The sequence below is a fragment of the Dermacentor silvarum genome, chromosome 1, assembly GCF_013339745.2.
Source record: "Dermacentor silvarum isolate Dsil-2018 chromosome 1, BIME_Dsil_1.4, whole genome shotgun sequence".
NCBI classification, from domain to species: Eukaryota; Metazoa; Arthropoda; class Arachnida; order Ixodida; family Ixodidae; genus Dermacentor; species Dermacentor silvarum.
This window is the reverse complement of record NC_051154.1, coordinates 47,778,431-47,794,290: the sequence shown is the minus strand read 5'-3', so window position 1 is coordinate 47,794,290 and position 15,860 is coordinate 47,778,431. Positions and strand designations below refer to the sequence as shown.

At 45.8% G+C, this 15,860-nt stretch overlaps 1 protein-coding gene across 2 annotated transcripts in view; it reads right to left on the bottom strand.

Moving 5' to 3' along the window:
• LOC119462312 (uncharacterized) overlaps positions 1 to 14,918 on the bottom strand; it is a 69,006-nt gene extending 54,088 nt beyond the window's left edge. Inside the window, exon 1 of one of the 2 annotated variants that reach the window (XM_049667614.1) lies at positions 14,898 to 14,918. The gene's annotated coding sequence lies outside the window, so the exon portion shown is untranslated. Of the gene's footprint in view, positions 1 to 11,054; positions 11,323 to 14,897 lie in introns of those variants that run through there. The other variant, XM_037723658.2, reaches the window with a different exon arrangement.
• Positions 14,919 to 15,860: the final 942 nt, after the last annotated feature.

Genomic DNA, 15,860 nt, shown 5'->3' with positions numbered 1-15,860 from the left:
CGAAGCCAACTTCAGCAGGCAGCTGTAGGCTAGTATATGCAAAATCGGTGCACCATGCTGTCTGTAACTGGCGTCACGTTTGGCTGTGGAAAAAAAAAAAGAGATGAATCCTAAATAGAAGATAAACTGCGTGAACACCACTAAGCCAAATTTTGTTTATGAAAACCTCAATTATTGCAAGCCATTTTTTATTATGTTTTTGAAGAAGCCTAGGGAGTGACTCGTCCTTCGTTCTGTCTCTCTCTCTCTCTCTCTCTTTTCTAGTGTTAGAATTTGGGAGGGGCTTCGGAAGAGGGGACCGAATGACAGACTGTCACCACAAAATGGTATGTTTCGGGTATATTTTTATCGCGAGAACTGAATAGATTTTGCAACCACATCGTATATCCGTTACTTCTAATCCTGGCAGCTAAGATATGTTCGTGGACGCTAGTTAACCAGCAAGTCAATAAAAGTTTCAGGTAGAATTAAAACACTTCACAGAAAATTAAACTACTCACCTCGTATAAGTGTTACGTAAATAACGTTCCTAAAGTATAGTTACGGTATTGACCAGGCACGTGCTCTACCATCCAAATATTCGCGTAATGCTTTTTTCAGGGTAGATGCTAAAGTTCCCACCACACATAGGCAGATATATTTTTTGCGATACAGACTTCTTTTAGAAAACGCAGATATGGGAGATTACACGTAATAACACGATGCAGAAATAACAGGCCAAAAAGCGTGTTTGTTGTGTGAAAAAATAGTACGTGAAATTATTTGTAACGTTGTTAGGACTTCAAGATTACGTTTTAGTTAGTAGGCACGCTTGTGACTATTGTAGAGAAAGCTTTTCATTTACTGGAATTAGAGGAATGGAATGGATCAGATGAACCATTCCAGGAGTTGGATTGACCCAACTCTCACAATTTTGAGGAATTAAGCGGAGTGCAATTACGGGGGATCTCCACTCTCCGGAATGGGGTGGTAATGGAACGAAGGGCCCCACTCCGCAACTCTGGTAGTTACGCTGTCGAGCGAGCGCTTTCGTTTGCCCGTGCACTCCGCAAGATGCGGTATGGTGTTTTGCTGTAAGTCGATAGGATGGCGCTTGACATTTTGAACATCGGACGTACCGGAGCAAATATTCGCAACAAGATGCATGTGTAAGCTGCAGAAAAAGTCCGGCGACCCCTCAACACATCCTAATGGAATGCGAAGGGATTCACCCAGTGAGACCCGTAGGTAACGTACACCTTCCAGAAGCGCTTGGATTTAAAGTGGAAGGAAGCATCAACCGGTTAGCAGTTGAGATAAGCAAGAGACGGTTAGAGTATTGGTGGAAAAAGAAGCAGGGAAGAGATTGATACGACTGGGTCCTTTACAGGTAGAGGCAGCGGTACAAGGTAGATAGAGAAGTTTTGAGGAAGGAAAAAAATACTAAGGGGATGTATACAAAAATACTAGAATAACAAAAACTTGTATAGCATACCCGATTAAACCGAGCAGGCTAGGTGAATATTTGTCCCCACCCCGTTTCAAAGGATGCCAATAAATAATCATCATCATCCTCTATTTTGAAAGAATTGGTTTTCTCTTCCGTTCTCGTTTTAGCGCATTCTGCTTATTCGTCACGTGTCTGTAATAAATAAACCTTCAGTGCAGCGCTTGTGTCGTCCCTTGTATTGCTGACTGTGTAAATTCTTTGCGCTGTTGTATCATGAACAAGATGACACTTTCATCTGACTATCCTAGCAAGGACATGCTGCTTTTTTCCCAGCTGAGTCCTGAATCGCGACTAGCAGATAGGGTGGCGACACGATAGAAGGTCAAGGACATGCAGTCCTTGACTTTCACTCTTCTTAGTGGCTTGTATCTTTCAGCACGAAGCAACTCCGAGTGCTTTCCGGCTGAACGAGAGGGGAAAGTAAAAAAAAAAAAAAAAGAGAAACGAGAGGGGAAAGTAAACAACGAACATCGCCGCTCGCATCAGGAACAGCTTAGACAGGAAAGGCCGCGCCCCGTTCTTGCATCATCCGTAAACACCATTAAAGGTCTTGATGATGCGCAGGCTGTTTTGTCATGCCAACACCATTCTCGCACTCAAATTAGTGTACAGAACGAGAAGTAAAACGGTTCGTTCACGAGTGACTTAATGGGAGGTGTGGTGTGGGTGCTTATTCTACAGCAATGCACACACCACACGCATAAGCAAGCTGAACCTCCCAGTATGAACGACATTTCACTTTTGTGCCATGCAAAATGGGCGTTCTATATTATTACGCGTTACAGAAATTGGGTTACAGGAAGAGCTACGGAAGCTAAGATATATACGGCAAAATCCAAACGGCAGTAAATGAGCCTTCGTAAGCTTAACGTGCGAAAGGCAGACAGGGCGAAGCAGACACAGAGGCGATAACTCTGTATCTGCATCAGTGTGTTGCATAATAAACGAAAATGTGTTTCCAGGAAAAATTATTACTGGATATAAAAGCGACGTCGAAACGAGATACGTAGCTTGGACAATATATTCTCACGACATCTCTATAATCAATCTACGCACGCAACAACCGTGTTCCAGGCCTTTGTTCAACGTCGCAGTCTACAGCCAGATATCGCAACCACCACGACGAGGCTTCCTATCGTTCTTGCACAATGCTGACTTAGACGAGTAGCACAGAAGGATCTGAAAAACGGCAAACAACCGTCCCTCGTACCACAACCCCGCTGTGCGGCCTTTATGGCCTCCTGGCGCATAACCCACTTCTTCCGCCTGGTGTTGGCACTAATGAAGCCTCTTCACCGTCAGCCCTTAGCCGAGCGGCCGCGCGACGTAGTACCCAGCGATTACTCACCCTACTGTACACGCATAAGTCTGTCTGGTAGGCCCGTCAACACCCGCTCCCTCGTGTCCTGCGGCGAATGTGTCTCTAGCGCCAGCGCTCGCCAAGGCAGACTGCAGTGCACGGTCTTTCGTTCAAGCCGCCGACGTAGCTGCCTGTGCGAACGCCCAAGGCGCGACTGTTGACGCATCGTCAACATTAACCGAACGAGCCACACTGTAGTACCTTCCCCAAAGGACAACAAAGCCGTCGTGTCTGCTTCGACAAGCCCTGTGCGCGAGCGGGTGAGCTCTCCTTCCGCCATCTGCTCGCCCTTCTATGCCAACAGTAGCCACGCCTTCTTCCTCCAGACGTTTAACGACATTGCCACGTACCGCGTGCCTTGCAACAGAACGCTTTCCCAAGGTTTCTCGAAGTCTCGATCCTCGGCCATTGCGCGGCTCCCACAGCAATGGCGCCATAACTCACGCGCCAAAAACCGGTGCTCCTTTTTCAACAACAACCTATACTCCTAATGCGCGGTCTTCTCTCGTGACATATGCATGTACGCCTCGCCATTTTCATTTCGATATCATTTCTGACCCGCCGCGGTGGCTTAGTGGCTATGGCGTTAAGCGCTGCTGAGCCCGAGGTAGCCAGTTCGATTCCCGGCGGCAGTGGCTACATTTCGACGGGGGCGAATAGCAAAACACGCTCGTGTATTGCGTGCACGCTTAAAAAACCCCAGGTGGTCAAAATTAACCACGAGTCCCCCATCACGGCGTGCCTCTTAACCAGATCGTGATTTTGGCACGTTAAGCCTCAGAAGTGTTTTTTTTTTTTTTGCCATTATGCGGGGAGAAGCAATCTGCAGCATCATCTTCATCGCCATTGACATGTCATCATAAGCGCTCTTACCATCGTGGCACTCGAGTCACGAGTCACAGAGAACGCCATCACACGACACTGGCTAGCTGTTGTGAACACAGCAGCCGCCACTCCACTAGCCCTGTTGCCTCGCCGAATAAATGTAGGGACGACGACTTGCTACGTCCGCCGCCGTCGCGTCGTTTCCTACAAGCGGTATTATTCCTCTTTGTTGTCTTTGTTTCGTCTAGTCAAGACATATTGCAAAAGTGCGCCGCTGCACAACGTCGCAGAAAACTCCGTGAAACATTTTCTCGCCAGCCTATACAAGAGACAGGCACAAAAACTATGGCAGACAAGCCCGATGGTTTGTGGCCTGCGTGAATAAAACAGGTAGAAAAGAACAAAGAATATATCAGAAACGGTTACGCGCGAAGTGTCACAGCATGACTTCACCATGAAGCGCGTAGAATGGACGTGAGTGTTTTTACAAGGCCGGAAAGACCCAGCCGGCTTCGCCCTGCTCCCCCGCTGCTCGCGGGGCCCGGACCAAACCTTCACTCCTGAAACCCCTCAATATACAAGCAAGTCGAGCTTCGTGAGTAACGAGGAAGCTCCCAGAAGCTGTATATGACTTTCCTTGCGTAGGAGCAACGTCATTGCATTAGCCGTTGTATCGAGCCTTTCTTCTTTACTCTGTTGCGCGAGAAGAATGCCTACTTAGACGCAAGGAACAGGAGCATCACTTATTCATTATAACGTTTCATTGAGGACGAGCCCCGTTGTACGCGTCGTCTTGACATCCCCAACGAAGATGCATGTACTGCGCACGGGAGGCAATTTGCGTCATGGGGGCTCTTTCTTTTGCGCTTTAATTTTACGCAAGGCGATGATTCGGCATGGACTGTGCGGCGCATTGCCGACGCATGCGCTATGCGGCAGAGAAGACTGCCGCATTGCCGAAGCGCGCGGTACTTTATTTGTGAGTGACGCTTGAACAGGCATACGACCGTAATATTCCATCTCCACCCAATGGCACAGCTGTTGACAAACTGAATCATGAGATGCGCTGAACTAGCACTATCAGGGCGAGCATGCTTTGAATTGACCCTGTTTGCCCTTAAAAACATATTTCCACGTCAGCTTGTTATTGTTCTGTTAGGCACACTTGCTTTACGGAAGTACCGTCGGTTGCACCGGTCATGCGACTATCCCAATTTAAAGCTTACAAAGCCTCGCTTATTGCAGTGAAGAACGTTGACGGATCTAGTTATATATGTGCCGACAAATAACCCTTGTTCTGGAAATCGTGGCTCGGACAAAGAAAACAAAAATCCCCTCGCTTTAAATACCTGCACTAATGTTTCGCCTAATTTGTTAGATGGCATTTAGGTGTCGACAGTTGGGTTGGTAATGTCGAGTATGCCTTACGCATTGCTCGTAATGGCTCATAGGTCCTTAACTAAACCTACCAAACTGACGAAATATTTAGCCGAGTACTAAATTTTGTATCTCGAACAAAATATATAATTCCAGAATTAATATTTGAAATTGTGCGACAATTTTAATGAATGAATGAATGCTTTTATTAAGAAAAGGGAGGACCGAAGGTCACTGGTGGGGGAGGAGGGACATACGAGGAGAGGTAGACACCCACTAAATGAATTAAAGGTATTTTTGTCCTTGCTAAATCGCATGTGTTTACCGACGTACTTAATGGTTAGATTAACGTGTTACAGTTATAGGTGGGCATGTAGAACATCTCTGTTGACAAAGCCTCTTATCGTATCCTTAGTAACGTTGAAAGTCGATGTAGCATACAAGCTACATTGGCTCACAAAGGCCGTTTCAATAACCTTTTCTGTTATTGTGAATAAAAACATGACGAGTATAAATACTACAAAATATGACGAGAAATGATCGGGGGGGGGGGGGGGGGTGGCTCGTTTTCACCCAGTCTTAAAGGTCTCAGGTATGAGTGATGGCAAAATCAATCACAGCGAGATTGAAGTGGTTCAGAGGCAGCATAGCAGGGCGTCTATCTGACACGCGCTGTCAAGTTGTGACGGGGCTATGCTCCACCTACTACAAATTAGATCTCACCTTTTCATCTTAAAATGCTCCTGCAGTAAAACGCCAACGCAAGCTGGAGTATAGGCTCGTTCTTGGTAGTCCTATGTACGCGAATTAGCACTGCCAGCACCGATATTGATTGCACGATAGCGCCGCAAGTGACATTGCTACCACCTCTGAATGGGTAATCCGGAGCTTTGGCACTTCTTTAATTACTGGCTACTATGCGTAGCGGCGCATCCTCAAAAACGTTGCGTTCGAAGTCCCTGATGTGGAACAGTGCCGATTATGCGTTGACCTTTGAGTGAAGAAAGAACTAGGAGAGAGCATGGCCGCAACACCATTGAAGCCAAAATATTAAATGAAATTCAGGGGTTTTGCGTGCCAAAACCCCGATCTGGTTATGCCGGTCGAAGCCAAACAAGTCGGTCCAACGCGCATGACCGTCACGTCACAGCGCGCGGTAGGTTTTAGTCATTGGTTTTAGTGCTCCCGGTACGTCCGCGCTCTGCAGGCAGAGCAGCCGAAGAAGTGCGCATCGATTAAAAAAAAAAAAAAAATACCGGGAACCAAAAATTCTCGGCCAATAGGCTGAGACTCCAAGTCACGTGCTGGGCTAACTTTCCGAGGGAAAAAAGCGGAAAGCAATGGCTTCACGGAGAGTCGGCTCCCAAGGCTGGCTGCGTGACGTAAGGCTCTCTCCTAGTTTGTTTCCTTCCTCCATGGCGTTGACAGATGATGTTAGGTTGTAAATTTTCTGCTGAGAGCTATTCGCGTGATTAAGTTTGAACCCCTTTGCTGTGGCTGTCATGAAATAAAACAAGTAAAGGCATAAAAAAACTGCAGTTTTCAGCGATTGCTTCGGCTCTGAGCTTATTTAATGCGACAGCAGCGTCCTCTCACAGTGGAGACCACCATCGTGTTTGTATGCTTGCTTCTTCTTCAAATAATTGCGTTCCCCCACTACAGGAGAATGGCCGAGACGCTGCCGGTTACAGCGCAGGAAAGGAGTGTATGGTTGACGTGTCAATTGAATGTATTAAAAAATAAAAGGTTTGGAGTAACATTTAAGCGGATAATATATTTTGCGCTATTACAGAAAGAAATATCCTGTTAAGATAAATCATACTGTAGCTTCTTTTTTTGCAATGCGCATGACTTAGTTTCTGTATGATATACATAGTGTAGGGATGTATGTTGTGTTGCAAGTTATGATATAGTATGGCAAATACATATATGGAATTGAGCACCCTGCGAGTCCCTAGATTTGAATAGACTCGTTCTATTGAGTTCAAATGTATATTAGCTTACTAGAACCACATGTTCACATCTGTATGGCCAAAGCCTTGTGATAGCAGTTTTCTCCAGAGCGGTCCTTTTTTTTCTTTCTTTTTGTTCTTTCTTCGAAAGTGAGTGATTCAGACAATGTCGTGCATCATGTTTCTTTTTAGTCTCTTATGTGTTTCGTCATTGTGACGGCCGACGGTACCTTCGACGTCGTTTTGTACGGACCGGCTGACCCATGGAACATCCTTCCTTCTAGGCATATATATATATATATATATATATATATATATATATATATATATATATATATATATATGGGCCATGTTTGAGGCTCATCCTTCATCATTGCCATGTACACCTCGTCCGTGCCGCCGACAATGTTCTTACAGCCACCACAACGAATAATTGCACACCAATACACCGCCATCTTCTCAAGAACAACTGCTCTGCAATGCCCACAACGTCACCCTAGTCTGCTTACAGTATTGCCTGTGAACTCCAAAGTACATCCAGAAGAATTATTTGTTGAGATAGTTGGTCTTGCATTGCAGAAGAAAAATTAGCGCTACAAAAAGATAACGCACACGAGTCTTTGCCTTGTCTCCCTGTGTGCGTTGTCTTTTTCTTGCGCTAATTTTCCTCATCAGCAACCGAAATACATGCACAGATGCCACCGCTCTCAGAGTCTCCGTGGAGCGCAAGTCCTCGCACAAATTACCAAGCGCTATTGTTGCGCGTTAGCATAATGGCTAGCGCGTCCGGCTCCTCAGTTCCCATCTCTGCAGCGACGTGGGTTCGAATCCCTGCGGCAGTAGTCGGCATTGTTTTGTTTTGCGCGCTTATTTCGTTACCCTCCGTGCAGGACGCCCAGGTTCGTACGCGGCACGTACCTGATGTGCGTTGCAACAATTTAGATGTTTCACCTCCATTATGAAAGCGTTAAATATCATGCACTGCTGTTATATTGGCAGGTTTGCGTACTTTAGAACATACCTATACATATTATGCGGGTATGATGTCGTGATGTACGTGTTGTCTCACTACGCAGAATAGGAATGCGCCCATTGACACCACTGTTGAGGAGAAATGCCGTTTCATGCAAGCCGGTTTCCCGGGGTTGTCTGCAGCGCGAGCATTACTATATTAAAAGCGGTGGACAAAAAAAAAAAAAAAAACAGTTCTTGCTTCTTTTCTGCCTTTAGCGACGATAAAGCTGGCGATGAGGACACGACCTGACGACGACAGGATAACATCGATGACAGCGGTCGTCGTCAACGTAGCTGTACGGACGGATGGAAGGACGGACAAAGGAAACTATATAGTTTCGAGCACTTAACTACTGTCGCAATAATAGTTCTTACTCCAGAATATATATTGCGCTGGCTACAATACAGTCAAAGATTAAACAAAGAAATGGGTAAAAAAAAAAGCCAGATCATCTCATCTTCAGCACGAAATACTACAGTTAAATAAGAACGACAAAACACAAAAATAATACAAGAATGTAAAAAAAATAATGATGATGCGATGTGCGTACAACAGGCGGAAGACAACCTTAGAGGCAACTATTAGTAAGAAGGAGCAGCCATCGTTCAGCTATCTTCTCTTCCCGACGCACTGTCAAGTATACAGTGACCGGCTATGCTTCAACTAACACAAAGACGTTCATAGAAAAGGTTCGCACAGACGTGCCACAGAAATGCCCGCTCGGAGCCCCACCGTTTCTTCCCGCTGCCCTTCGCAGTCCGACCTTCCTCCGCATTGCACGGCGGCATGCGCATCTTGCGTGCCTCTCGCGCGACAAGGCAGCAACTGAGGCGTGTCAGCCTCGAGGCAATAATAAATGTAAGGATGGAATGCAACGAGTAGAGCGACGGAAGAAAGAAAGCGCTCTTCTCTTGTCGTCAAGCAAGGGAGCAAAAGAGAAATAAAGACAAGGATGGCCAAGGGTAAAAACTACCATAAGGTGGAGACCAGGACGCGAGACGAGTTGCGACAGTTCCCGGTCGTTAAGGCTGGTGCAGGTTACGGCAAAACGCCCGACTCGAGCACAAACGCTTGTCTGGAAACTACCACAGCTTGCCGGCAGTAAGAAATGACGTCGATTAGTGTGGAAGTCGCAGTGACAATTTACTCTAACGCAGGGTTGTCAGTTATACTTAAATTTACACTGTTAACTGCTGGAAGCAAGAAAAAAAACGCAGCATTGATCAATCAATCAATCAATCAATCAAATTTCAAAATGCCACGCTAGTCTCTTACATGCGGAATAATATAGCTTATTTGCTGTTATATGTATAATGATCTCAGTTGCAGTTGTAGCAGGAAGTACAGGCCAGGTCAGGGACTCCGGAATCTGTCTTGCTGTGTCATGCTTTATATTACTCGAATAGAATTAAAACACTAGTCGCCATTGTGAGTACGGGAAGCGGGGGCAGCGAATTTGGCCGGCCTCGCTACCTTCGGACAGAAAATTTGGTCCTGCGGGGGTTCTGCGTCGTTTTCTTTATGAAGGGCAATCCAAGACAACAGACTTCGTTGCGCCCATGGTGTTGTCCAGCTATTATTATAGTCAATGTTTCTAAGTAAATAGCGCTTGTCAACTGAACGCAATTTTGTGTTCGAATAGCGCAGAAAATATGCATCGCTTTTAGTGCACACAATACCAGTCCCAAATTGACCCAGTGAATAAAGGCATGCGTCGTCATATATGCCGGCTAAGCCGCTTGCTGTTGCTAAATCACTGGGTTAATACAGGTCGCGGCACAGGATGTGCACTCATCTGAGCATTCCGTCAAACGCGTACGCGGTACGCGCAGGAGTTCAATTGAGTGCTAAGGAATAAACGTCACTTACTCGTCTCTGAGTTTATACTCGATGAACTATCAATAAGCGAGAATGGTTGCTTGCTGGGCTAGTTGGTTCATTGCAGCTTATGTAACAGCGCGAGAAAATAATATAACAACAGTATAACAAATAACAGCGCGAGAAAATCAATAAGCGTTTGATAATCACATCAGTTTCCGAAATAATTTATCAACTTCATATTGCTTTCATTGTGCTCTCATCGGAAAAAAGTCGATCGAGATCGTTAACACACGTGATTCAAAAGGTGACAGTACATGAATTTTATGGCATAAAGTAGGTTTGAAGTACTAATGAGCTTATTTTTGACATAAAGAAACTCGAAATTTCAGAAGAAACTCGTGGGCGATCTCTTTGTCTAACGAATGTTTCTTTTTCTCCGTGATATGCGGTACTGGGACCGAATTCAGAAAGTGCGTTGTGCTGGCCGCCTTCGCTAATATGTCCAGCAACAGGATTGGCTGGAAGTTGCTATTACAAACAATTCTAGCGTTAAACATCCTTGTGAATCCGGGCCCTGAATTATCAGACTCCCAGCTGATTTGCACACTTGTTGAGCTCCCATCCTGACAGTCATTCTATTGAGTAAATAGCGTGTCGCAATACTCGTGACAGATACTGCGGTGCTCTATTCACGCGCATCACGGGCGTACGCCTTTAAATGCAGCTAAACGATCGCCGGAAAGAATACCAGATGGAACGCTCGGACAAGCGTACGATATTGTTGTTTTCCAGTTTCCTTTTTTATGTATTTTTTTTTTCTTTTGAATAGTCATACCATGTTGCCAAAACTTAACCTGGCATGCTGTACGTCGAAGTGGCTAGAATGGAAGTAGTATACTTGCTGTGCAAATTTCTTCACTAATCGATCCCGAAAGATGACCTCGTGTTCGTAGAAGGAGAGAAAGCAAAAACATATGCACCTTTGCCTTTTGACATTCGCGTGCAGCTTTCAGTGTCACTGCGGCACAACCGGGTCTCCTCCGACACGATTGACCGCAGAGTCCTCAGGAAGAAAGCCACGTGCGAGAAAACACTGAGACAGCACACATCAACTTCGCGAAGAAACGTGCAATAAAAAAAAAATAAAAAAAGAATCAGCACCCACGCGCGCGCGAGCTGTCATGGTGCGTTGCGCGGCCGGGGCCACGAGCTCACCTGTGAAGCCGATGGAGATGACGACTCGGAATCAGCGCAAAAGTGGGTCCGCGCTAGCCGCCAGCGCCAGGTCACAGCGCCGGCAACAACGGAGAAGGATGGGGGTGGGGGGAGGGACTCCCGAATCTGTCGGCCACAGGCAGCGTACGCGCGGTGAGACCGGTCGGATGAGAGCGGCGGCCGTCGAAAGGGAACGTCGCGCACTGCCGCGTCTCTGGCCGCTACGCAACGCTCTGTGAAGCCGCGGTGACGCCGTCTGCTTTTCCCGGTGGCGGCGTTACGAACGAGCGAAGCGATGCTCTCTTCCTCCCAGATCCTCCTTTTTTGTTCATCCTCTTTGGTTGGTTTTGCGGCCTTTCATTTGCCGATTCAAGCATCTCCCCTCGCCAGGCTCGCGTATAGGCCAGTCAGTGTGTGCGCAATCAATTTCGCGTCGCCGAAGGAGACCTCGATTCTCGCGTTTCGGCATTGTGCCCCCCCGCATGTCGACGCCTCTTTTCACTTTCGCTTCTCGCCGGCCGTTTATGCGCGCCAATCGCTCGCGGCCGGTCTGCGACTGGCAGCCGCTTGCCGGTTGTCTGCGGTCGCCGCAGCACTCGTTTATCACGATTGACTCGAGTTGACCGCGAGTCAAATGGTGTGGCGAACCCGTGCCTTCGTATACTGGACGCCTTAATTTTCGAGGGAGAAGCTGCAACTGACGTCACTTCGCACTTTGCCGCCAAGGTCAACCCACATGTGCTTTGTCTATGGGCCATACGATCCCGCGAACTACAAGATACGACATAAAAAAAGAAAAGGAAGTCTTGCCAGCTAGAGAGACTTTTACCGTTAGGCAATTCGGTTCACTGTTGAATAATCTGGCTAGCTAGCCGAGTTGTAGATCCATGATTCAATGCGGAAAGAACGACAAACAAAGCAACGACACTAATGTGCGTTTTATCGCACTCTTTTTTTCTTTGCTTTCGTGCACTCTGCGTTGCATCTTGGTTTGTAGTTTCTAAAATTTAGAAGAGGGAAAAAAAAAAAGAGGGAGCGAGTGGGTGTGATAAAGAAAGATAAATTGGTATAGCGCTCGGCTCACTAATAATTCATTTGACAAGTTGGATGGCATAACTATAACATTTACATGAGCCCCGTACACGCGCACAAGGTCATGTCGTGAGCGGCGATGAAGTGACAGCCAAGCAAAATAACCGAACCCCTCCGTACCGCTGGAGCTGTTCCAAGTACAAACAATTCACCGCCTTTCAGCCACGCTGACGTGATGCTAACGCAAACGAGGTGACCTTAACGCAAGTTTGCTCGGCTTTGAGCACATATCGCGGGCAGGGAGCATAAACGAGGCCGTGGTAAGAAGCACATATGGCTTATTGCAGATTACGCAGGTAGTATGGGAATGCAAATCTCCCCAGACTTATGGAACGTCGTACATCGGGCAGACCTGCCTACGTACTAACGACCGGGAATATCCGTATGACATGCTCTCGGAGAATGAGAGAGGTGCGCACATGCCTAACGCTCTGTCAAAGCTGTCCGTGCGTCCCATTGGTGATCAGATAAATATTTTAGGAGATAGCTGGGGCACCGTGGCCACAGATGAGTTATGTGGCACTTTTTGTAGTACTATCAATTTATTACAGTTTCTTTTTTTCGTATTAGTGCCCCAGATTCATATGCAATAAGTTAATCGAGAGTAAGAAAGTGCGTAGTATAAGTATAGTATAGTATAACTTTTCAGCCATGGAGGAACGAGTGAACACTCGGTCTATACAAGCAGCCAACAGTTCTGTCTAGTCTCACAAAAATTTTGTCGATGTGTGAGCTCCAGGCCAAATCTTCTTGGAATAACACTCCCAGAAATATTTTGACATACTAACTGCTCTATCATCCTGTCTTCGAAGAGAATAGCTCCATTGCAATTACGCGGTTTATTAGTAGGAGAAAATATCATATATTTTGTTTTGGAAGAATTCATTTGTAGCTTATCCTGTTGTAACCAGCAGGACAGTTTCTTCAGGTAATTGTGAACTTTGAATTCGACCTCTGTTATAGTTGTAGCTTTAAATATTATGTTAGTATCGTCTGCACAATAACTAATTAAGGACACTTCGGGATGTCACACAGGTCATTCACATAAATTACAAACAAAAAAGGTCCAAAAATGTATGCTTGCGGATTTATGCATAAACACCTTTTATGATTTCAGCGTAAGATGACACATCACTATTTGTACTGACCTACTGATAACGATTGGTTAAGTGATCTGGTAAAGGCTCCAGGGCAGTATCTCGTACATCATACTGTTCCAGTTTACTTATTAATATATTGTGACATACTGGTTAACATCCCTGCCTTCTTTTCTCTCTCCCCCCCCCCCCTCCCTCTGAATCAAATGCTTTCTTGAGGTTTAGAAATAACCCTAATGTATACATTCTGTTTTCGATAGTTGTTATTATGTCTTGTTTCATGCTAAGAAGAGCTCCTTGGCAAAATTTTTTTAAACCATACTGCATGTCACTGACTATGCTATACTTACTGAAAATTTCTGTAATTCAACATTCAGGGTACCCTGGAACACCTTTGATAGAACAGGTAGAACTGATTTCGGTAATTTGTCATAGCATGTTTATCACCGCCATTGTAAATTGTAAAGATACATATATCAGACATTCTGATTATTATGTGAACTATGACAGGTGAAATTACATCCACAATATATTTCAAAGAGACATTGTTCTTGGTTTTATGCAGTAGTTTACAACTTCAGCAGGTGTAACAGATGTAAGTATTACCAAAGTAGTGAGATTGACTTCGTTCAGAGCAGGAGTGGCTGCAGGTTCCATCCTGTCAGAGTGCTGGGTACTGGAAATAAAATATTCATTAAACGCAGCTGCTGCTTCCATGCCTGTAAACACGCCCATGTCTGTCGTTGTGTTTATTTCTGTGTTCTCTGTTTCTTTGAAGTTAGGGCCCTAACTTCACCCCATACGTTCCCATAGGGTCATTTTTAAACCGGACGCTCGTCTGGTTGACCTCCCTGCCTTTCCTCTCCTTACTGTCTCTCTGTTAGCAAATAACTGTTCATAGCACGTAGTTATTGCGTGCTTTAATTCAGCGGCAACCTTATTTATATCGGAAAGCAGTTGCGCACTCCTGGATTTTACAAACAAGTGATACAGTTTACTTTTTTACTTCGATAAATTTGATTTTTTAGGTTGGCAACATAAGCCATCAACGCAGTGGGTAAGCGTCATGATATAAGGAGCAAGCAAGCAAGCAAGCAAGCAAGCAAGCAAGCAAGCAAGCAAGCAAGCAAGCAAGCAAGCAAGCAAGCAAGCAAACAACTAAGAATGCGACGAACGTGTGTATTGAGCTGTAACATAGTAGCTGTTTGGGCTGGCTGGTGAAACATTCTTTCGTCGAGGAAAAGCCTTACTTGCACCCAATTCATATGGGAGGAAATGCGCTGTGTCCTGTCGCCTTCTTTCCTTCCGAATGAATTGTGCGCTAAGTAAGGCTTTTCCTCGACGAAAGAGTATATGGACTGTTGACACAGAGAGCTGACACAGAGGCCGACTGCATCCTGAAAGGCGGTGTCGACGACGCGTGCGTTGAGCGACAGGACTGTGGGGAAGTGGACATTGCCTTGGCCGCCGTTTACATCGGTCCATCGGGAACGCAAAAGCAAGTCAAAGACTTCCTCGACCTGCGTTTAGTTCAATATGCTGCCGGTGCAGTTATCCCTGACCACGACAACAGCCACGAAGAAACGACACCGTTTATCGTCACCGGCGGTTTCGATGTCGACCTGAGAAAACCGTAAAACCGGCGATTACCAACCTTCATGGAAGGCGCCTTCGGTGTGCGTCTCGTCAGCCGTCCCCAGAGCCAGCCATCACTTCCCACGTGGAGAACTGGTGGTGCGCTTGGTCACGTGTTCGCAAGAGGAATCGAAACTTTGAGCGTATCTCGTTACGTCTCCTATTTCGCCGCGCACGCGCCGCTTCTCCCTGTTGTTGAGAGTGAACAACGACACGAATAACAAGAACAGATTTGAGAAGATCCCTTGCAGTCATAACATGACAACTGCGCAATAGCGTGAGGTGGTACTGTTTAATAGTATCGGTGATTACGAAAGATCACATTTATATACGATTCGCATTCTTAAGAAACTGTGTGCATTTGCCGCGCCTGCATCGAAACATCTGCGTCATTACGTTACACTTGCCTGACCGCGTAACGTTTGTTTAAACACTGCATTGCCCTTTCGTCGTTACCATTCCATTTGCATGAAATACAACTTCGTTTATGTCATTTTCTGCAAGCACTTCGGTCATTACCGTTACATTTACTTTAACATTTGCGCAAACGTCATCGAAAGCTTCGCTTAATACCGATTCCCACATAAGCGCAGGAATCGCTATTAAGCTAAAAGAAAGAGCTCTTAAAAACAATTTTAGCTTACGCAAAAAATTTTACTAAGAGCGAATTACAGCCAATCGTGATGACGGACATATAAGCGAGATCGGCCGGCCGATGGCAAACAGTGCGTACGAACGAAAAGATTTGTCAATTCGACCACGGATTTGTCAAATGTAGATATAGATATGTGTCATACTTATCTGCATACAGCTATCATCACCGTTGTTCTCTCGACAAACATCATAGATTGCATTAGTGATCGTGACGTCACTGCGTCGACGTCTGACAGTGTGCAACTGCCTGACTTCGTGTTTGCATTTTGGAATAGCTTGTGAACGGTGTAATGCATAAACATAAACATTGCGTGAGGTTGCAGGTTGT